The 23,686-nt window shown below is 39.1% G+C and overlaps 1 protein-coding gene and 1 pseudogene across 1 annotated transcript in view; both read left to right on the top strand.

Annotated features, from left to right (window-relative positions):
• Window positions 1–23,686, top strand: part of GPR149 (G protein-coupled receptor 149) — a 95,643-nt gene that overhangs the window by 54,480 nt on the left and 17,477 nt on the right. The gene's annotated exons all lie outside the window — the stretch shown is intronic.
• LOC116480429 (ATP-dependent RNA helicase DDX50-like) overlaps window positions 7,053–23,686 on the top strand; it is a 17,238-nt pseudogene continuing 604 nt past the window's right edge.

The raw sequence follows: 23,686 nt of genomic DNA, 5'->3' as shown, positions 1-23,686 counted from the left end.
GGAGCTAGGAATTAACTAAAAATAGGCATGAAGCAATTTCTGTGGGATATAATGGAACTGTTCTAAAACTGGATTGTGGTGATGGTTTCACAACTCTATAAATTTACTAAATATCATTGAATTGCACTCTTTACAATGAGTTAGCTTAGTGGAATGCAAATTGTATTACAAAGAAGTTCTTTGTAAAAATAATTGCAGAGTGGGCCAGGCACAGTGGCTCACACCTGTAATCCCAGTACTTTGGGAGGCAGAGACGAAGGGATCACGTGAGGTCAGGAGTTCAAGACCAGCCTGGTCAGATGGTGAAACACTGTCTCTACTAAAAATACAAAAATTAGCTAGGCATGGTGGCGCACGCCTGTAGTCTCAGCTACTCAGGAGGATGAGGCAGGAGAATCGCTTGAACCCACGAGGTGGAGGTTGCAGTGAGCCAAGATCACACCACTGCACTCCAGCCTGGGTGACAGAATGAGACTCAATAATAATTACAGAGCAGATCAAGATCTTCTAGCCCAAAGTTCACTGTTCAATATTAGCTTACAAAGACATGCTTTATAAATTTAAAGACAAAACATCCTTTGCCTAAAATCCCTTTTATTTAATATTCTTGTTGAAAGGCCACACTATCAAATATTCACTAAGTCATAACACATTTCTATTCCATTTACTTTAAAATTATGTTCCACTGTCAATTCATGTCTTTTTACTTTATAAATACCTGCTGTGATTTTCTACTCCCCTCTACCCCATGTATTTTATTGCTTGTTATCCTCTTTTTTTTTTTTTTTAAATTCAGGGCTACCAGTGCTAACACTAATAGCTAACATTTTTGAAGTATACACTCTTCTAAATTCTTTATACATTTGTGTTATTTCATTATTTCACCTTATTTTATTTAATTCCCAAAATAATTCTATGAAGTGGTCATTATTGTTATCTTTTTATTATGAAAAGGCAACTGAGTCACAGAGAAGTTGCTCAAGGGCATCCATCTGTAAAGTGGTAAGGCCAAGATATGATTCCTCTACCCAACCTCTTAACCACTGAGCTGCACTGCCTCTCAGGAGCAGTGCAAGAGAAGGAGTGTTTTGCATTTTATCTTCCATATTATAATAGACATGTATATTTTTAGATAAAGCTCTCCAAAACAGGAATGCCCTGTGAAATCTATTAATATACTGCTCCTTTCCTCCAGTTTCTCTAAGACAAAACATGAAATATGTGAACACATTATATGAATTTGTTTTCCATTCCTCCAAAGTATTTGTTTGGTGTTGGTAACTGGAAAAAATTATAAATTCACATACTATATGAATACATATACATGTACACACTTACACATTTACTTGACTTCATTGTAGAACTTTGACATTAATCCCAATAACTAATCTCTTTATACATATTTTTTCACCTTGACATACATTTAAGGAAGAACAACCTGAACAGGGAAAATTGACTTATATAAGCACACAGCTACTATAGATGTCTTTTTAGAAACTGATTATTGATATATAGCAGAGAAACTTAAAATCTCTTTAACTAACTTGAAGTCCTGACCATATGACTTCTTTACAAACAATGAGATGAATACCGTGAGAGATGCTGCTTCCAGCAACTAAAGATTGAATTAAATAATTAACAAATACAGGATAAAAACAGGAGTACATTGTATACATTTTGTATTAACTAGGGTTTCCTAGAGAAACAATAGATAAATGATAGCTAGCTAGCTAGCTAGCTAGATAGATAGATGATAGATAGATAGGTAGATAGATAGATAGATAGATAGATAGATAGATAGATAGATAGATAGATAGATGATAGACTGATTAATAGATTCATTATAGAATTTGGCTCACATGATTATGGAGGCTGAGAAGTCCCAAAAATTTCTATTTAGAAGATGAAGAAGCTGGAAAGCCAGTGGTATAATTCAGTTCCAGTCAGAAGGCCTGAGAACCAGGGGAGATGATGGTGTGAGTTCCAGTCCAAGGCCAAAGGCCCTAAAAGCAGGAGCACGGATGTTAGAGAGCAGGGAAAGATGGATGTTCCAGCTGAAACAGGGAGTGAATTTGTGTCTTCTATGGCTTTTTGTTCTATTTAGGCCATCAGTGGATTGGATGATGCCCACCAGCATTGGTGAGAGCAATATTGTTTGCTGGGTCTACTGATTGAAATGCTCATCTCTTCTAGAAACACCCTCACAGGCCACCCATACCCCACAAAAAATAATGTGTTACCAGATATCTGAGGATCCCTTAGTCCAGTCAAGTTGACATATAAAATGTCATACTTTCTATAATCAGGGACATGAACATCTGTCTAAATTCAACATAATTCATCTGTTAAAATGTTTGATAAGACTGACTGCAACTAGGGAATATGAGTTATGAGAAAACATAATTTTATTCATGATAAATTTCAGTATTAGGATTCATTCAGCATGTTAAAAGTTTACATTCTGTAACACATAGTCCTCTGGTAAAAATAATGTTTTAGCTTCAATTTGACAAAACAGCTTACAGGTACTTTGGACAGGAATTTATAGGGAGTTAATACCAACAAAAATGCCCTGTGATAGGCTATGATGATGGTACTGAATAGAGTTCAATAGAGGAAACAGACGAAAAAAACTCTCTTAAAAAGATTACAGTCATTTGAATTAATACAACATGTACAAAATGTAATGTTTTGGCATGGAACTATTGAATACAAAGTGTCCTCAAATCATTTGTTAAATTTTTGAAGGTAATGTTTCCTATTTAACCCAAATAAAATTCGACGTTGACACAGTGTGCCTCTAGTAGGAAAAGGAGAGTAAAGTAAAAGAAAATGAAAGAAAAGGAAGCAAGTGATATTAAAATGTGGCCCTTGGGTAAACACTTTAATTAGAATTTCATATTGAATATTTCTTAAGGAGCATATGAAATGTGAATTTTCAGGAACAAACCTCTGCCAAAAGCTGCCATATATCTAATTCTAAATATTTATCTTTGCTCAAACTGTACCACATTATATAGCTTGGAAGGCTAGCCAGAGGAAACAAGGCTAAGTAACTGTAATAGCAGTCTGTTAGAAAGGTTGGGTGTGTTATTGGAAATGCCGGTAGGTTTGCTTAGCCCATTTCAAGTGTTTCTCTGAGGACCAAAGGCTGCCTCACTAATGATGGTATCAGAAAAGCACAAGGCAAGCCAGCAGTCAACTGCTTTTCAATCTTCCCTTGGTTCATAAGATTTGCCATGATTTCTTCTAATATATATATATATGCTCTTTGGACCCATATTATAACCCAAATAAATTTGGCATGCCAATGTTCCTCTTCTTTGCTTTTTGAAAATCAGGATATTAATTTTTATGCATTTTGACTAACCCTAGTTTGAGTCTAAAACATCCCTCTATTTCTGGACATTGTGAGGGACTAGAGACGCCTCACCTCCAACTACCTACCATTTGGGGACCCTCGGGGAATATTAAGACTTTGGGGCTTGGTGTGGTCACTCATGCCTGTATTCACAGCACTTTAGAAGGCCAAGGTGGGCGGATCACTTGAGTCCAGGAGTTCGATACCAACCTGGCCAACATGGTAAACCCCATCTTTACAAAAATACAAAAATTATCTGGGTGTCATGGAGCACACCTGTAATCTCAGCTACTCAGGAGGCTCAGGCGCAAGAATTGCTTGAACCCAGGAGGCAGAAGTAGCAGTGAGCCAAGATTGTGCCACTGCACTCCAGCCTGGGCAACAGAAAGAGACTCTGTCTCAAAAAAAAAGAAAAAAAGAAAAGAAAATAGAAGGAAAAAAAGACTTTTGTTGGTCACTTCAGATATATGATTGAGCTCTCGAACAGCTCATAAATTTTTTAAACTGGTCAGGAAAACAAACTCTAAGCACCCAAAAGATATTTTCTGTGACTGTTTTTGTTGTTTTGTTTGTTTATTTTTGCCCTTTTTTGTTAGACACAAAATTTAAAATTGATTTTCCCATTTTTCTTTCATCCATTAATTGAACGAACATTTACTAAGTGCCTACTATATGTCAGACCTGTATCAGGTGTTGTGAATACAGCAATGAACAATCATTTACTCTATTCATGGTATGTTAGCTTTACCTAAAATCTCACACATCATACTGGTGCAGAAGACTTGAGGTATAGATGCCTGAATAAAGGAGTCCTGAGAGAAGTAGAAGACAGAGAATTCTAGATGCAACCCATGTATGTTCTTGTCTAAGCCATTTAAGTACAAGAAGGTAGAAGACAGGATGAGTTATATCTCTTGTTCTAATCATGTCTATTCCTAAAATATACAAGCACCATATTTCCTTGAACAAAAACATCTGACGACTAGTTCTGACAAATACAAACAAATATAACAAGAGAGGATTTTATAAAATTGAAACTGTCAGATAAAACACAGGCTATTTAATTAAAGTACTTGGCAATCAGTGATGAAAGCTCCTGGATTCCTTTTAAAACCTTCCAAGTGCTTTTCAATGTAAGTTTCATCAGCCACTGTCCCAGTATGGGCCCATGGTAGTAAAGAATGTGTATGTTCATCTTTGCATTGATTCCATTTTAGTAGGCTGATTGCTTATCTTGTATGCCTAAACTCCAATAGGAAGAGAGTACAACAAGGAGTGTCTGAACTCCTTTTTTGTCATGGCTGAGAATTTAGTTTTTCAGGTTTCTCTGGGGGTCTGTTTGGCCCAAAGAGGGTCCAGTCATTTGGTTGAGGTCCTAGGATTTTATTTTTGGCTTACAGATTGGTACCATAAGTAAGGTATTGTTATAACAAATACCTGAAAATATAGAAACAGCTTTGGAAATAGATATTGGATAGAGGCTTGACCAGTTTTAAAGTGCATGCTAGAAAAAGCCTAGATTGCTGTGAATGGAGCATTAAGGGCAATTCTGGTGAGGGCTCAGAAGAGAAAAGCAGTATAAAATCTTCAGTGTTAGATATTATCTAAGTGGTCATGAACAGACTGTGGGTAGAAATATGGATAGAAAAGAGCATTTTGAAGACATCTTAGATGGAAATAAGGCATATCTTATTGGAAACTGAAGGAAAGGTCATCTTTGTTACAAAGTGGCAAAGAACTGGCTGAATTATGTTCATGTCCTAATCCCTTGTGGAAGGCAAAATTTAAGGGCCATGAACTAAGACATTTGTTGGAAGAAATCTCTAGGCAAAGTGTTCAGGGTGGCGCATGGCTTTTCTTAACTGCTTATAGTAAAGTGTGAGAAGAGAAAAAATAGCTCAAGATTGAATTTACAATCAAAAGTAGAGCAGAAGGTAAAGATTTGGAAAACTTTCAGCTTGGTTATATTACAAACAAAAGTATGACTAAGGAGGGAAAACTGAGGGTGTGGCCAAGCTACTCATTGATAAGGAAATTATTATGAATAGAGGGAAGCCAGATGCTATTGATCAAAACAATGGAAGAATAACTCTGAAGGCATTTTGGAGATCTTTGAGACTGCCACTCCCATCACAGGCCAAGAATGCCAGAGACTTGAAGGCAGAAGTTTCAAAGGAGGGGCCCGGGGCACCTGTGGAACCTTGGGACTTGCTGCCCAGGGTCACCTCAAGTCTCTCCTCCCCCCACACTCTGGTGAACTGCTCCCAGCTGTGGGGTTAAAAGGTATCAATATTCATCATTGAAGTGGTGCTAAGATTGCAAGCACGCAAAGTACACAAGCTGTGGAGGCATTGCTACCTCCACCTAGATTTCAAAGGATGACTCAGAGAGTCTCAGGGGGTCAGGCAAAGAAATGCCACAGGAGCAGGGTGGCTGCAGAGAGTCTCCAGTAGAGCAATGCCTAGCAGAGTCGTGGGGTGGGGCCACAGCAAAAAGTCCCCACCAGGGCAATGCCTAGCAGATCTGTGAAGGTGGGGCCACCACAGAGCCTCTACTTAGTCAATGTCTCATGAAGCTGTGGGAGTAAGGCTGCCCAGAAACTCCAGAACTCTAGAACTGCCAGAGTGCAATCCCAGCTTGCAGGCACCTGACTCCAACTGGTGAGAACTGCTGCATGAGCAGCACCCAGCAAAGCCATGGGGGTGGGATCCCCCAGGGCCTTTGGAGCCCAATTTTAGTCTCAGTATGTCTATAAGACAGGAGATAGAGCTGAAGAAGATTATTCTTAAGCCTTGATATTCAACATTGTTTTCCTTTTAGGTTTTGTACTTACTTGAAATGTATTACTTCTTTCTTCTTGCCTATTTCTCCCTTTTGAGACGAAAATGTCTGTGTCATGCCTATCTCACCATTGTATTTTGGAAGTAGATAATTTGTTTGATTTCACAGGCTCATAGCTAGAGAGTAATTTGCCTGAGATGATTTATACCTTGAGTCTCACTCATATCTGATTTAGATGATATTTAGATAAGACTTTGGGCTGAGACTTTAAAGTTGATTCTGAAACAAGACTTTTGGGAGCTATTGGGATGGAATGATGTATTTTGTATGTGAGAAAAACATGAATTTTGAGGATCCAAGAGTGGAATGCTATGGTTTAAATCATGATGTCTTCTCCAAAACTCATGTTGTAACTTAATGGCCAATGCAGTAGTATTAAGAAGTATGACTTTTGAAAGGTGATTAGATCTGTGGGTTCTGCCCTCATGAATGGGATTGTTGCAGCTTTTTTACTCCCATAGTTCAGCAAGCAGGAGAGAGTGACACCCAGTGGCTTCACCTCTTCACTCCCATACCTTGGTGAGTAGGAGGGAGTGGTGCCCAGCAGCTTCACTTCTTTTCTCCCATTGTTCCATGAGAGGGAGAGAGAGTTACAGCTCTTTTATTCCTGCTGCCCACAGCTCAGCACGGCTTCCACACCTGCATTTCAGTGAGTTCCAGGTTCTTGTCCTGCAACCAAGAGGAATAAGGTACATGAACACTGGAGAGTGAGTAAGGCAGAGCAGAATTTTATTGAGCCACAGAAAGCAAGCTCTCAGTGGGAGGGGGACCCAAAAGTGGGTTGTCATCTGTGAGGCTGAGTCTGGGGTTTTTATGGGCTTAAAATAGGGGAACGCATGCTGATTTGTCCATGGGTGGTCTTGGAAAAAGCACCTTTGGATTGAAAAGGCATCATTCAGAAGGAACCAATCAAGAGAAACTGGGCAAGACAGGGATGGAATTTCTCACTCCTGTCATGGACTTTATCCAGAATTGGCAGTTTGGTTTTCAGATTTTAGACTGTCCTTGGCTTGAAGGTTGGATTTCACTGGGGACTTGTACCTGTCTGCCTAAGGAATTTGTCTGTCTCCTGTCACTATCAGGATTAGCATCCTTATAAATGGGCTCAAGGTTGAAGAGAGCACCCTCTTGCCTGTCATTTTTGCTATGAGAGGACACAGTGTTTGTCCTTCTGGAGGCTGCAGCAATGGGACAGCATCTTGGAAGCAGAGAGCACCCCTCACCAGACACTAATGCTGGAACCTTGATCTTGAACTTCCTAGCCTCCAGAACCAGGAGGCCAATTATTCAAGACTGAATAATTTGTAAATTACTCAGTTTGCAGTATTTTGTTATAGCAGCAAAAGTGGACTAAGATAACCCTCTGATCTACACATCACAGCCCAGAATAAATTTGCAAATATATAATTTTTCTCCTGTCAATTTTATGCTTAGAACACTTTGGTAGTTCCTTTCCCCTTAAGGACAAGGTTAAAACTCCTTAATGTGGCTTAAGTGATCGGTTCCTGTGGTTTCATCTCTCCTCAACCTCCCCTTGAACTATTTGCTTCAGTTTCTAACCTATTAATTTTATTTCTTTGAATATGCCATGTCTTTCTTTCTACAAGACCTTTGCACCCTCTACCCAAATCCTTCTTAGAGGATTCTTCAAAGATTATCTGCTAATGTGTATTATCAAGTGATCTCACATGTAATCTTTTTCCAGTGGAATATCTCTAAATAGCCCTGATATTTCTGCATTGAATCCTTAATATTGACCATTGATACATGGATGGATCCAGGTTACATAGGACTTGAATAGTGTTTGTTTGGGAAAGACAACTGTAAGAAAAAGTATGCAAATCATGAATACAAAATTAGATACAAAAATGAATATTTATTTACAATTAAAAAAATAATAAGTGTATTGGTGCCTTGGAGATTCAGACACACTTTGTCTGAGATCTCTTTAGGCCGTTTCCCAGATACACTTACAAAGAATGCATTTTGATTGCAACCTGGCTTCCACTCTTCACTCAGGGCACTGCCACTTTCAACAATAATCAGCATTCAGAGTGGCCCATGTGTGTGATTGGTTGTGGAACTTAAGCTTCATTAGCTTCATGATAAATGTTTCTTCCCCCTGAAGTTTTGATATTTTTAATAGTTTTTAAGTGTTTCAGCTAACAAAAATGCTTATTGGCTTCTTTAGTTGTAATTCTGACTAGAACTTGGGAAACAGGAGGATATGGAAATCTAGCAAGATATTTCTCCATGTCCTTTTTTGGGGTGACAGTAAATTAACCAAGAAAGTGTTTGCTCCATATGACATCACAGCTCTGCCATCATTTTTTTTTTTTTTTTTTTTTTTTGAGACAGAGTCTTGCTCTGTCACCCAGGCTGGAGTGCAGTGGTATGATCTCGGCTCACTGCAAGCTCCGCCTCCTGGGTTCACGCCATTCTCCTGCCTCAGCCTCCCAAGTAGCTGGGACTACAGGTGCCCACAACCATGCCTGGCTAATTTTTTGTATTTTTAGTAGAGACGAGGTTTCACCGTGTTAGCCAGGATGGTCTCAATCTCCTGACCTCATGATCCACCCGCCTTTTTTAGGATATTCTAAGTCAGTAGTTCTCAGATCTGGCTATATATGAAAATCATCTAGAGAACTCTTCACAAATATAAATTTTGGCTTCCAATTCCAAACTACTAAATTAAAATCTCTCAAAGTAGAGACTATAAATGTATCTTTTTAATAAGCTCTGCTTGTATTTGTATGTGGTCAGTTCAGCACCAATCTAAGACTGGAATTTGTAAACAACATGTCTAAAGAATAAAGATTAGAGGTCTGGACCCTGGAAGAACAAATAGGCTCAATCAGTGCATTTAATATTCCTCGAATACTTTTATAATAAAGGAAATTATTGGTTCTAAGAAGCTGGATACCCAGATTCCTAGACTTCCACATTAGGATGGCCAATTTATTCTGAAACCCTAACAAGTTTTGGTAGAGAAAAGAAAAAAAGCACCCCGTACTGGTCCAAATTTGTGAAAACAAAAGCTTTGGAGCATCACAAATTTTCACCCTGTAAAATTAAAATATACATTAGTGCATATGATTGTCCTATCCACTATATAAATAATGAATGTGAATTAAAACCAAAACTGAGAAAAAATTTAAATGCAAATATCTTAGTAATTCTATCAATTGAAAAAGCACTATCAATCAGGCTACAAAGAAACATCTAGATTTTATTAGGACACGTACTTTTATGTATTCCTGATGTTGTTAAAATGTGTATGCTATTCTCTCCCCAGGAATAAGAAGACTAGTTGAATATGCCATTTTCAGTTTCACAGAACTCATTTCCTCTGAAGGCAAGTGTCTACTTTCTGAAAAGTGTGCATATGAGTGATGTTCTATGTATAACTTCATCATTAGCATTCTTTTTATTTGAGATTCAATAATACCACTAGAATTTTCAGTTAATTTTTTCTAAAGAATCTTTGTAATAATGTATTTTAAAAAGAATTGCTTTAGTATCTGCTGTGTGGGATGGGAAGATTTTGGAGACTTTGTCTTCTAAATCAGTTTTAGAAAAGAATTTTCCATATACTATATTCTGTTGCTATGTAAGTAGTGGGAAGAAAGAATACTTAAAAGTGGAAGAAAGAACAGAGCAATCTTTTCATACTCCTTTAAGACTTGAAATTTTACTTTGTATTTTCTTCAAAAGAGAAATTAATTCTGTTCAGTTTTGTCTTAAGAATAATTACTTTATTGTTTTTAATAAAAATAGCATATGCTCATTATTTGTAAAATTCAAGCAGTACAGAAAACTACCAAGAATAGAGAGGCAGCTAACCTAAAATTATACTACCCAGAAATTACCATAGGTCTCTATGCACATATGCAGAGAGAATAATGAATGGATGTTTGGATGGACAGATGGATAATCATTTCGTATCTCCAGTCCCTGGAGTAATATCTGCCTCATATTAAGTACTCAATAAAAATATAGTGAATGAATAAATCGAATTGTACTATCTATTTTTTTCTAGTGCCATACTGCCCAGATTGGAATTCCAGTTCTACCACTTATTGGCTGTTTGACCTTGAAAAAGATACTTAACATCTGTGCATCTCAATTTCCTCATCTGTAAAATGGGGGTAATCGTAATACACACCTTCATCAAGGACATTCTTAAGTGAAATTGTTGATTTACTTTTTACTCCGTATGTGCAGTGATTAGATATACAGTGGCTACCAAGAAAATGTGGTGCCACAGCCTTGATTCTTGTTAAACTGCCAGCAGTTTTACCCACCATTGCTTTAGTACCTTCAGTAAAAATGTTAACATGGTGAAAATGATAAATAAAACCTTAGTATAGTCATTAAAATAGCTTTGGCCATACAGACTCCCTGAAACTGTTTGTAAGATGGGTTTTGACCACAGACCCCCTGAAACTGCTTGCAGCCCTCATTTTGAGAATCATTACTTTAAACCATCTCTTACCAAAATGGAATTCATTCATAGCCAGAATTCTCAGATTTTTTCAAATCATCTTCTTTCTGGGCAACTGCTTACAGAAGTGGATGAATGTTTTGTTTCTGTTTGGTGGCCACCACTCTTAGAAGCTTTTGCATGAGACTGGACCCTTTTCTTGTTTGGTTGCTCCTAGTGAATCTATGACTGTTTTCTTTCTTCATTTTACTGGATGAGAGAGATTCTGTGATTGGACTACCTTCCACCACCTTCATCCATAAATGTTTTGGGGTTTTTGAATTAATTAAAATCATCATATTTTTCTTCATTATTTTAGATAGGTTTTCTCTTCCATTGATTAGGAATTTGTGTCTATTAAGGTTTAGTCCAAGGAGCAAAAATACTATGGGTGTTATGGGATAAGATACTTCGTTTAGAATTGTGGAGAAAGCTGGAGAAGAAGAGGACTTGAAGAGAAGTTTGAGGATCAGAGGCAGAGTTACCACTCAGTCAGCTTGAGAAACCAAGTATGTCTAGCCAACAAAGTAGGACCACAAAGGGAAAATCTGTGGAGAGGTCTATGAAAAGCTGTTGCCTCTGAATAACTATGACCTCTGTGGGCCCATAGCCAAGCATCTGGGATGGATCGGAGGCTCTGTTGGTCAACAATACCAGCAGTCAAGAAAAGCTAGATGTGGAGCAGAAGGGAGTGATGACAAGCTGGCCCCTGTCTCGTACCCTTTATTCTGTCTGTCTCTGATTCTGCCTATGAGAAGATTTTCAAATGGTTATGGCCACTGCTTTTTCCACCTTCCAAATAGCATGTAATTTCCTTTCTTGGCCAACTTCAATCTGGAGGGATACAAGTAAGAGACATATGGGAAATGTAATTAATTCCCAGCTTAGCTTCACTGGCAAGAATACGAACTACCAGGGTATAATGCCATATGTTATGTTTTTAAGGCATAAATATTAAACTTATCAAATTATTTTCTAGATAAGAAGTATCACAGAATTTTCTAAAGAATGTCCCTTATTTTGCACAAAAAGAAAACTGAGAAGAAAATTCCATTGATTTAAATAATGCATACTACCCATATAGGCTCTAGGGAGTTAAATGATTTTTTTCACAAGGGTAAAAATGATTAACATTATAGTCATATAGAAGTCATCCTTAATTTTCTATAACCTAGGGCACTTCTTGGTGCATGTTCTTTACATATATTTCAATAGCAAAATGAAGCAGTAATATATTATTTCTATCACCAGAAAAGAGTTAGCTATACATTATATATACAAACATGCACATGCAAATATATAAGACATGCACATATCTGTATATGCCCATATCTACAGGATTTTACATGGTCTCTTACCTGTATTTGAGCTTAGTAAGTGTTTCCTATTCAAAGAGGGTATAAATTAGAAGTGTATGAGCATCATTAAATCATCCTTACAGGTTTCTTTCTAGTTCATAAAGGTCTTTGAAACTCATTAACATTGGTTTATAATCTGCTTTCTTTTCTTTCTTGTTATATCTTCCCATCTCAGACATTTTCATTGTAGGCTGCATAGTGCCTTTGATTTCATATATTTTGGAAGGATAAAAATATTCCCTCAACAATGCTTTATTGATAAATAAAGTTTCTTTTGAAGTATCTTGGATCCATAATTTCTTTGGGGAAGTTTTTAAAGAAGGTTTTGTGATTTTAATGTTTTTCAGAAGAGCTTTTATAATTAGATATTTTTCAAGGAAAAAAAGTGCTTTCATTGAGGCTACTTTGCCAAACTAGCCATAGAATATTGGAATAGGAAGAGATAAGAGATACTATGGGGTTTACTTAGCCCAACTTCTTTCTTTTTTTTTAATTTTATTTTTTTATTATACTTTCAGTTTTAGGGTACATGTGCACAACGTGCAGGTTAATTACATATGTTTACATGTGACATATTGGTGTGCTGCACCCATTAACTCATCATTTAGCATTAGGTATATCTCCTAATGCTATCCCTTCCCCCTCCCCCCACCCCACAACAGGCCCCAGTGTGTGATGTTTCCCTTCCTGTGTCCATGTGTTCTCACTGTTCAATTCCCACCTATGAGTGAGAACATGCGGTGTTTGGTTTTTTGTCCTTGCGATAGTTTGCTGAGAATGATGGTTTCCAACTTTATCCATGTCCCTACAAAGGACATGAACGCATCAATTTTTATGACTGCATAGTATTCTGTGGTGTATATGTGCCACATTTTCTTAATCCAGTCTATCATTGTTGGACATTTGGGTTGGTTCCAAGTCTTTGCTATTGTGAATAGTGCCACAATAAACATACATGTGCATGTGTCTTTATAGCAACACGATTTATAATCCTTTGGGTACATACCCAGTAATGGGATTGCTGGGTCAAGTGGTATTTCTAGTTCTAGATCCCTGAGGAATGGCCACACTGACTTCCACAATGGTTGAACTAGTTTACAGTTTCACCAACAGTGTAAAAGTGTTCCTATTTCTCCACTTCCTCTCCAGCACCTGTTGTTTCCTGACTTTTTAATGATCGCCATTCTAACTGTTGTAAGATGGTACCTCATTGTGGTTTTGATTTGCATTTCTCTGATGGCCAGTGATGATGAGCATTTTTTCATGAGTTTTTTGTCTGTGTCTTTTTGATGGGGTTATTTGTTTTCTTCTTGTAAACTTGTTTGAGTTCTTCGTAGATTCTGGATATTAGCCTTTTGTCAGATGAGTAGATTGCAAAAATTTTCTCCCATTCTGTAGGTTGCCTGTTCACTCTGATGGTAGTTTCTTTTGCTGTGCAGAAGCTCTTTAGTTTAATGAGATCCCATTTGTCGATTTTGGCTTTTGTTGCCATTGCTTTTGGTGTTTTAGACATGAAGTCCTTGCCCACGCCTATGTCCTGAATGGTATTGCCTAGGTTTTCTTGTAGGATTTTAATGGTTTTAGGTCTAACATATAAGTCTTTAATCCATCTTGAATTAATTTTTGTATAAGGTGTAAGGAAGGGATCCAGTTTCAGCTTTCTACATATGGCTAGCCAGTTTTCCCAGCACCATTTATTAAATAGGGAATCCTTTCCCCATTTCTTGTTTTTGTCAGGTTTGTCAAAGATCAGATGGTTGTAGATACGTGGCATTATTTCTGAGGGCTCTGTTATGTTCCATTGGTCTATATCTCTGTTTTGGTACCACTCCCATCCTGTTTTGGTTACTGTGGCCTTGTAGTATAGTTTGAAGTCAGGTAGCGTGATGCCTCCAGCTTTGTTCTTTTGGCTTAGGATTGACTTGGCATTGCGGGCTCTTTTTTGGTTCCATATGAACTTTAAAGTAGTTATTTCCAATTCTGTGAAGAAAGTCTTTGGTAGCTTGATGGCGATGGCATTGAATCTATAAATTACCTTGAGCAGTATGGCCATTTTCACAATATTGATTCTTCCAACCCATGAGCATGGAATGTTCTTCCATTTGTTTGTATCCTCTTTTATTTCATTGAGTGGTGGTTTGTAGTTCTCCTTGAAGAGGTCCTTCATGTCCCTTGTAAGTTGGGTTCCTAGGTATTTTATTCTCTTTGAAGCAATTGTGAATGGGAGTTCACTCATGATTTGGCTCTCTGTTTGTCTGTTATTGGTGTACAAGAATGCTTGTGATTTTTGCACATTGATTTTGTATCCTGAGACTTTGCTGAAGTTGCCTATCAGCTTAAGGAGAATTTGGGCTGAGATGATGCAGTTTTCTAGATATACAATCATGTCATCAGCAAACAGGGGCAATTTGACTTCCTCTTTTCCTAATTGAATACCCTTTATTTCCTTCTCCTGCCTGATTGCCCTGGACAGAACTTCCAACACTGTGTTGAATAGGAGTGGTGAGAGAGGGCATCCCTGTCTTGTGCCAGTTTTCAGAGGGAGTGCTTCCAGTTTTCGCCCATTCAGTATGATATTGGCTGTGGGTTTGTCATAGATAGCTCTTACTATTTTGAGATACATCCCATCAATACCTAATTTATTGACAGTTTTTAGCATGAAGGGCTGTTGAATTTTGTCAAAGGCCTTTTCTGCATCTATTGAGATAATCATGTGGTTTTTGTCTTTGGTTCTGTTTATATGCTGCATTATGTTTATTGATTTGAGTATGTTGAACCAGCCTTGCATCCCAGGGATGAAGCCCACTTGATCATGGTGGATAAGCTTTTTGATGTGCTGCTGGATTCGGTTTGCCAGTATTTTATTGAGGATTTTTGCATCAATGTTCATCAAGGATATTGGTCTGAAATTCTCTTTTTTGGTTATGTCTCTGCCAGGTTTTGGTATCAGGATGATGCTGGCTTCATAAAATGTGTTAGGGAGGATTCCCTCTTTTTCTATTGATTGGAATAGTTTCAGAAGGAATGGTACCAGTTCCTCCTTGTACCTCTGGTAGAATTCAGCTGTGAATCCATCAGGTCCTGGACTCTTTTTGGTTGGTAAGCTATTGATTATTGCCACAATTTCAGAAGCTGTTATTGGTCTATTCAGAGATTCAACTTCTTCCTGGTTTAGTCTTGGGAGGGTGTATTTGTCGAGGAATTTATCCATTTCTTCTAGATTTTCTAGCTTATTTGCATAGAGGTGTTTGTAGTATTCTCTGATGGTAGATTGTATTTCTGTGGGATCGGTGGTGATATCCCCTTTTTCGTTTTTTATTGCATCTATTTGATTCTTCTCTCTTTTCTTCTTTATTAGTCTTGCTAGCGGTCCATCAATTTTGTTGATCTTTTCAAAAAACCAGCTCCTGGATTCATTAATTTTTTGAAGGGTTTTTTGTGTCTCTATTTCCTTCAGTTCTGCTCTGATTTTAGTTATTTCTAGCCTTCTGCTAGCTTTTGAATGTGTTTGCTCTTGCTTTTCTAGTTCTTTTAATTGTGATGTTAGGGTGTCAATTTTGGATCTTTCCTGCTTTCTCTTGTGGGCATTTAGTGCTATAAATTTCCCTCTACACACTGCTTTGAATGTGTCCCAGAGATTCTGGTATGTTGTGTCTTTGTTCTCGTTGGTTTCAAAGAACATCTTTATTTCTGCCTTCATTTCATTATGTACCCAATAGTCATTCAGGAGCAGGTTGTTCAGTTTCCATGTAGTTGAGCGGTTTTGAGTGAGTTTCTTAATCCTGAGTTCTAGTTTGATTGCACTGTGGTCTGAGAGACAGTTTGTTATAATTTCTGTTCTTTCATATTTGCTGAGGAGTGCTTTACTTCCAACTACTGGTCAATTTTGGAATAAGTGCAGTGTGGTGCTGAGAAGAATGCATATTCTGTTGATTTGGGGTGGAGAGTTCTGTAGATGTCTATTAGGTCCGCTTGGTGCAGAGCTGAGTTCAATTCCTGGATATCCTTGTTTACTTTCTGTCTCATTGATCTGTCTAATGTTGACAGTGGGGTGTTAAAGTCTCCCATTATTATTGTGTGGGAGTCTAAGTCTCTTTGTAGGTCTCTAAGGACTTACTTTATGAATCTGGGTGCTCCTGTATTGGGTGCATATGTATTTATGATAGTTAGCTCTTCTTGTTGAATCAATCCCTTTACCATTATGTAATGGCCTTCTTTGTCTCTTTTGATCTTTGTTGGTTTAAAGTCTGTTTTATCAGAGACTAGGATTGCAACCCCTGCCCTTTTTTGTTTTCCATTTGCTTGGTAGATCTTCCTCCATCCCTTTATTTTGAGCCTATGTGTGTCTCTGCACGTGAGATGGGTCTCCTGAATCCAGCACACTGATGGGTGTCGACTGTTTATCCAATTTGCCAGTCTATGTCTTTTAATTGGAGCATTTAGCCCATTTACATTTAAGGTTAATATTATTATGTGTGAATTTGATCCTGTCATTATGATATTAGCTGGTTATTTTGCTCGTTAGTTGATGCAGTTTCTTCCTAGCCTCGATGGTCTTTACAATTTGGCATGTTTTTGCAGTGGCTGGTACTGGTTGTTCATTTCCATGTTTAGTGCTTCCTTCAGGAGCTCTTGTAAGGCAGGCCTGGTCGTGACAAAATCTCTCAGCATTTGCTTGTCTGTAAAGGATTTTATTTCTCCTTCATTTATGAAGCTTAGTTTGGCTGCATATGAAATTCTGGGTTGAAAATTCTTTTCTTTAAGAATGTTGAATATTGGCCCTCACTCTCTTCTGGGCTGTAGAGTTTCTGCCAAGAGATCAGCTGTTAGTCTGATGGGCTTCCCTTTGTGGGTAACCCAACCTTTCTCTCTGGCTTCCCTTAACATTTTTTCCTTGATTTCAACTTTGGTGAATCTGACAATTATGTATCTTGGAGTTACTCTTCTCAAAGAGTATCTTTGTGGCATTCTCTGTATTTCCTGAATTTGAATGTTGGCTGCCTTGCTAGATTGGGGAAATTCTCCTGGATAATATCCTGCAGAGTGTTTTCCAACTTGGTTCCATTCTCCCCATCACTTTCAGGAACACCAATCAGATGTAGATTTGGTCTTTTCACATAGTGCCATATTTCTTGGAGGCTTTGTTCATTTCTTTTTATTCTTTTTTTTCTAAACTTCTCTTCTGGCTTCATTTCATTCATTTGATCTTCCATCACGATACCCTTTCTTCCAGTTGATCGAATCAGCTACTGAGGCTTGTGCATTCGTCATGTAGTTCTTGTGCCTGGGTTTTCAGCTCCATCAGGTCCTTTAAGGACTTCTCTGCATTGGTTATTCTAGTTAGCCATTCATCTAATTTTTTTTCAAGGCTTTTAACTTCTTTGCCATGGGTTCAAACTTCCTCCTTTAGCTCGCAGTAGTTTGATCATCTGAAGCCTTCTTCTCTCAACTTGTCAAAGTCATTCTCCATCCAGCTTTGTTCCGTTGCTGCTGAGGAGCTGTGTTCCATTGGAGGAGGAGAGGCGCTCTGATTTTTAGAGTTTCCAGTTTTTCTGCTCTGTTTTTTCCCCGTCTTTGTGGTTTTAACTTTGGTCTTTGATGATGGTGACATACAGATGGGGTTTTGGTGTGGATGTCCTTTCTGTTTGTCAGTTTTCCTTCTAACAGTCAGGACCCTCAGCTGAAGGTCTGTTGGAGTTTGCTGGAGGTCCACTCCAGACCCTGTTTGCCTGGGTATCAGCAGCAGAGGCTGCAGAACAGCAGATATTGGTGAGCAGCAAAGGTTGCTGTGTGATTGTTCCTCTGGAATTTTTGTCTCAGAGGAGTACCTGGCCATGTGAGGTGTCAGTCTGCCTGTACTAGGGGGTACCTCCCAGTTATGCTACTCGGGGGTCAGGGACCCACTTGAGGAGACAGTCTGTCCATTCTCAGATCTCCAGCTGTGTGCTGGGAGAACCACTACTCTCTTCAAAGCTGTCAGAAAGGGACATTTAAGTCTGCAGAGGATTCTGCTGCCTTTTGTTTGGCTATTCCTTGCCCCCAGTGGTGGAGTCTACAGAGGCAGGCAGGCCTCCTTGAGTTGAGGTGGGCTCCACCCAGTTCGAGCTTCCCAGCCACTTTTTTTAGCTACTCAAGCCTTGGCAATGGTGGGCGCCCCTCCCCCAGCCTCACTGCTGCCTCGCAGTTTGATCTCACACTGCTGTGCTAGCAATGAGCGAGGCTCCTTGGGCATAGGACCCTCTGATCCAGGCGCAGGATACAATCTCCTGGTGTGCTGTTTGCTAAGACCATTGGAAAAGCGCAGTATTAGGGTGGGAGTGACCCGATTTCCAGGTGCCATCTGTCACCCCTTTCTTTGAGTAGGAAAGGGAATTCCCTGACCCCTTGTGCTTTCCAGGTGAGGTGATGCCTCACCCTGCTTTGGCTCACACTCGGTGTGCTGCACCCACTGTCCTGCACCCACTTTCCGACACTCCCCAGTGAGATGAACCCGGTACCTCAGTTGGAAATGCAGAAATCACCCGTCTTCTGCATCGCTCATGCTGGGAGCTCTAGACTGGAGCTGTTCCTATTCAGCCATCTTGGCTCCATCCTCCCATCTTCTTTATAGATAATGAAACAAAGATCTTTAATGAATACACTACTTGTTCAGGGTTATACAACTATTTAGTGGCAGAACAAGTGCTGTCTTTCATGGTCTCCTGAATGTCAGTAAAATGCTCTTTTTTTTTTGAGACAGAGTCTTGCTCTGTCACCACAGCTGGAGTGCAGTGGTGCTCACTGCAACCTCAGCCTCCAGGGTTCAAACTATTCTCGTGCGTCAGCCTGCCAAATTGCTGGGATTAGAAGCATATGCCACCATACCTGGCTAATTTTTTTGTGATTTTTGTAGATTGACGTTTCTCCATATTGGCCAGGCTGGTCTCAAACTCCTGGCCTTAAGTGATCTGCCTGCCTCAGCCTCCGAAAGTGCTGGGATTGGAGACATGAGGCACCATGCCTGGCCAAAATGCTCTTTTCTTAAGAATACTTCATTGAGGAATATTTTACATAGCCTGTGATATAATTTGATTATTTGCCCCCACCCAAATCTCACCTTGAATTATAATCCCCATAATACCCATGTGTCAAGGGAAGGACCAGGTGGAGGTAATTGAATCATGGGGGTGGTTTCTCCCATACTGTTCTCATGATCATGAGTGAGTTCTCACAAGATCTGATGATGTTATAAGCATCTGGCATTTCCCTTGCTCTCACTCATTTCTCTTTCCTGCTGCCATGTAAGACGTCCCTGTTTCACGTGCCTTCTGCCATGAGTTTCCTGAGGCCTCCCTTGCCATGCAGAACTGTGAGTTAATTAAACCTCTTTTCTTTATAAATTATCCAGTCTCAGGTATGTCTTCATAGCAGCATGAAAATGGACTAACATAGCCCATAAGTCATCCACTTCAAGTGAACAAGGCAATGATTTCTAGTAAGTTTACCAACTTGTACAGACATCACCATAAATCAGTTTTAGAACATTTCATCACACCAATAAGGTCCCAAGTGCTCATTTACTCTTATTCACTGTCACTAGCCTCCTCTACCCTAGGACACTGCCTACTCTATTTGCCTCTTTAAATTTGCTTTTTAGTTTGATGCTCTTTCTATCCCAGTATGATGTTTGACAAAAGTATTCTTGTCTTCCATACTTACATGTATAACATCAATGTAAACTTTAACACCTTTTCTGGAGTATAGCAACCTTACAAAAACATTGTATTTATCCTTTGAAACTGTCTTACAAATGAAAATATATCATTTCGGACCTAATTCTGGTTAATTAGGTATGAGAAATTTTTTTCTTGCAAACATTTTTTGTAGGATATTCCTAACGTCCAATTGAATGAGTGCTTATCATTAGGATATAAAAAATTATTTCATTTCTTAGGATTCATTTCTTCCTGATGAAATTTTATTTTCTTGTTAAATTAGAATCAGTGTATGCTTTCTTTCAAGCTAGTTTATCCTCTTTTATTTTGTTAGAAAAACAGAAATAATGGATAAAATAAATAAATGGAAATAAATTTGGATACATATCATATCTGATTTGAAATGCCATTTTAAGAGATAAAACTAGAGGTTTCATTTCTATTAGAACAGAGAATGGAAAACCCTGTCTAATAATCCCAAGAGCAACAACACACTTAAATCCAAAACTCCCTAAGGATTTCTTGCAGACTGTGATGATTGTACACACGGATTCACACAGGGCTAAAAAGTATGAATTGAAAATATGAGAATAAAAATTTCAATAATAAGAAATGAAGTGGGCGGGCATGGTGGCTCACACCTGTAATCCCAGCACTTTGGGAGGCCAAGGCAGGTGGATCATGAGGTCAGGAGTTTGAGAACAGCCTGACCAGCATGGTGAAACCCCATCCCTATTAAAATTACCAAAATTAGCTGGGCCTGGTGGCACGCACCTGTAATCCCAGCTACACAGGAGGCTGAGGCAGGAGAACCGCTTGAACCCAGGAGGCAGAGGTTGCAGTGAGCCAACATCGTGCCACTGCACTCCAGCCTGGGCGACAGAGTAAGACTCCAACTCTAAATAAATAAATAATGTAACTTAAGTATCATGATATATTCATTTCAGAAGCTTATGTTTTGGCCATAAAATCAATGTAAAATGAGCTTTCATGCAGAAACTTGATCGTTTTTCATCAGAGTGGTTCATCATTTTCAATATCAGTGTGATTTGAATAAAGCATTAGGCCCAGCTTCCTTCCACGCTGTGACTGCCCATAGGTAGTTGTGGCCACTGTGCATGGAGGGAGGTGGTGGTGGCCAGTAGTGCCTGGGAAACTCCTTGGGGCAACATTATGGAGCTGGAAACACCCTTGGAGGAGTCTGAGAGCCAGAAGAAGGAGAGGCAAAAGGTATTTATTGACCCTAATTTGTACCATACTCTTTGCTGAGCACCAAGGGGCTTAAACTAAGTAAGATGGTCCCTGCCCTCAAGGAGCCTGTAGAGGAGTTGTAGTGTCTTTCCTTCTCCCACCCCCCTGCCCTCCAAAAAACAAAGGAAAAGGAAAAAAAAAAATCCTGAAACACTCAGAGGATCACAGGGTGCTGGAAAATGTACAGGTAAAATTTTTACTGGAGACATTTGACCTGCAAAAAAGAAATCAGCTGAAAAGGCTAAGGTGGCAATATTTGAAGGCTGACATTCAATAAAAGAATGAGATTTATTTTGTATAGCTTAGAAAGCAGAATCTACCCCCTGACCTTATCACTAAGAGCTCTATGGGTGTCATAATTTCGGATAAGGGATTATAGACCTGTACTTCCCTTATAGGGTTGTTATGAAGATTTAAACAAGATAAGCTGAAAACACATTACACAGTGCTGGAGTGACAGAAGGAAGTCAAGGCACCATTATGACCCGGATGAGAAATCAAAAACAAGAGAAAATGTTGTGATAGATGACCTGGATGCTCCCAAGTCCAAAAAAAAAAAAAAAAACTAAAATGAAAGAGAAGCTAAATGGAGACACTGAAGGATTTAGTAGACTTTCAGATAAATTCTCTAAATCTCATAGGAAGAAAAGATCTACCAAATGGAAATATTGATGAATATGAAAAAAAAAAATCAAAGCAAGTATCATCCTTAGATAGTTCTACTCATAAATCAAGTGATAATAAACTAGAGGAGACCTTAACATGTGAACAGAAAGAAGGAGCCTTCTCCTATTTCCATATTTCTGAAGAGACTGTAAAGCTTCTGAAAGGTCAAAGGGTAACATATCTCTTTCCTATTCAAGTTAGGACCTTGTCCTGTATATGAAGGAAAAGACTTAATAGCTCGAGCATGGACAGGAACAGGAAAGACATTCTTTTTTGCTATCCCCTTGATTGAAAGACTCCAAAGAAATCAAGAAACAATTTTTAAAAAGCTGCTCACCAAAGGTACTTGTTTTGGCTCCAACAAGGGAACTGGCAAACCAGGTAGCCAAAGACTTCAAAGACAAAACTAGGAAACTCAGCATCGTGTGTTTTTATGGTAGAACACCATATCAAAGCCAAATTAATCATATGCGAAATGGTATTGACATCTTGGTTGGAACCCCTGGTCATATCAAAGATCATCTGCAGAGTGGCTGATTGGATCTTTCTAAACTGTGCCATGTTGTGCTTGATGAAGTGGATCAAACGTTAGATTTAGATTTTGATGAACAAGTTGAAGATATGATTCACAAATCCTACAAAACTGAATCTGAAGACCATCCTGAGACTTTACTTTTTTCTGCAACTTGCCCACAGTGCATATAAAAGTTGCAAAAAAATACATAAAATCCAGATATGAACAGGTTGACCTTGTTGGAAAAATGACTCAAAAGGCTGTAACTACTGTGGAACACTTGGCCATTCAGTGTCATTGGTCTCAGAGGCCAGAAGTTATTGGAGATGTCCTTCAAGTCTACGGTGGGTCTAAATGGAGGGCTAGTATTTTCTGTGAGACCAAGAAGAATGTAACTGAAATGGCCATGAATCCACACATAAAACAGAATGCCCAGTATTTACATGAGGACATTATACAGTCACAAAGAGAAATTACACTAAAAGGCTTCAGAGAAGATAGTTTTAAAGTTTTGGTGGCAACCAACGTGGCTGCCCGTAGTTTGCACATTCCTGAAGTAGACCTGGTGACTCAACATTGTCCTCCTCAGGATGTTGAGGCCTGTATCCATCGCTCTGGATGCACAGGTAGAGCTGGACAGGGATTTGTATATGTTTTTATCAACCAAGAGAAAGAGGTCAACTAAGATATGTGGAACAAAAAGCAGGAATTACTTTTAAATGTGTAGGTGTTCCTTCTACAATGGATTTAGTTAAATCTAAAAGCATGGATACCATCAGGTTTCTGACTTCCGTTTCTTATGCTGCTGTTGATTTTCTCTGACCATCAGCTCAGAGATTGATAGAAGAGAAAGGGGCATTGGATGCATTGGCTGCAACTTTAGCCCACATTTCTGGTGCATCAAGTTTTGAACCACGATCTTTGATCGCCTCTGATGACCATGACTCTGGAAAGCCTAGAGGAAATACAGGATGTCACCTGTGCCTGGAATGAACTTAACAGAAAGCTAAGTAGTAATGCAGTGTCTCGGATTACCAGTACATGCCTCCTGAAAGGAAATATGGGGGTTTGCTTTGATATTCCTACAACTGAATCAGAAAGATTACAGGCAGAGTGGCATGATTTCAACTGGATACTCTCAGTGCCAGCCAAATTACCTGAAATTGAAGAATATTATGATGGAAACAAATCTTCTAATCCCCAACAGAGGAATGGCTGGTCAAGTGGCTGGTCGGGCAGGTCAGGCTGCTCAGATGGTCCATCTGGTGGCCTATCAGGTAGACAGAGTTGACAAGGGAGTCACTTAGGAAGTCAACAAGATGGTAGAAGATGAAGTGGGAATAGAACTCGATCAAGAAGTGGGGGCCACAGGAGGGTGGAGCCAAGATGGCCGAATAGGAACAGCTCCGGTCTCCAGCTCCCAGCCCCAGCGACACAGAAGACTGGTGATTTCTGCATTTCTGCTTGAGGTACCGGTTTCATCTCACTAGGGAGTGCCTAACAGTGGGTGCAGTACAG

This window comes from Hylobates moloch, unplaced genomic scaffold (assembly GCF_009828535.3).
Source record: "Hylobates moloch isolate HMO894 unplaced genomic scaffold, HMol_V3 SCAFFOLD_13, whole genome shotgun sequence".
Classification (NCBI taxonomy): Eukaryota; Metazoa; Chordata; class Mammalia; order Primates; family Hylobatidae; genus Hylobates; species Hylobates moloch.
The sequence above is the reverse complement of the archived record's forward strand: the minus strand, read 5'-3'. Positions and strand labels throughout refer to the sequence as shown.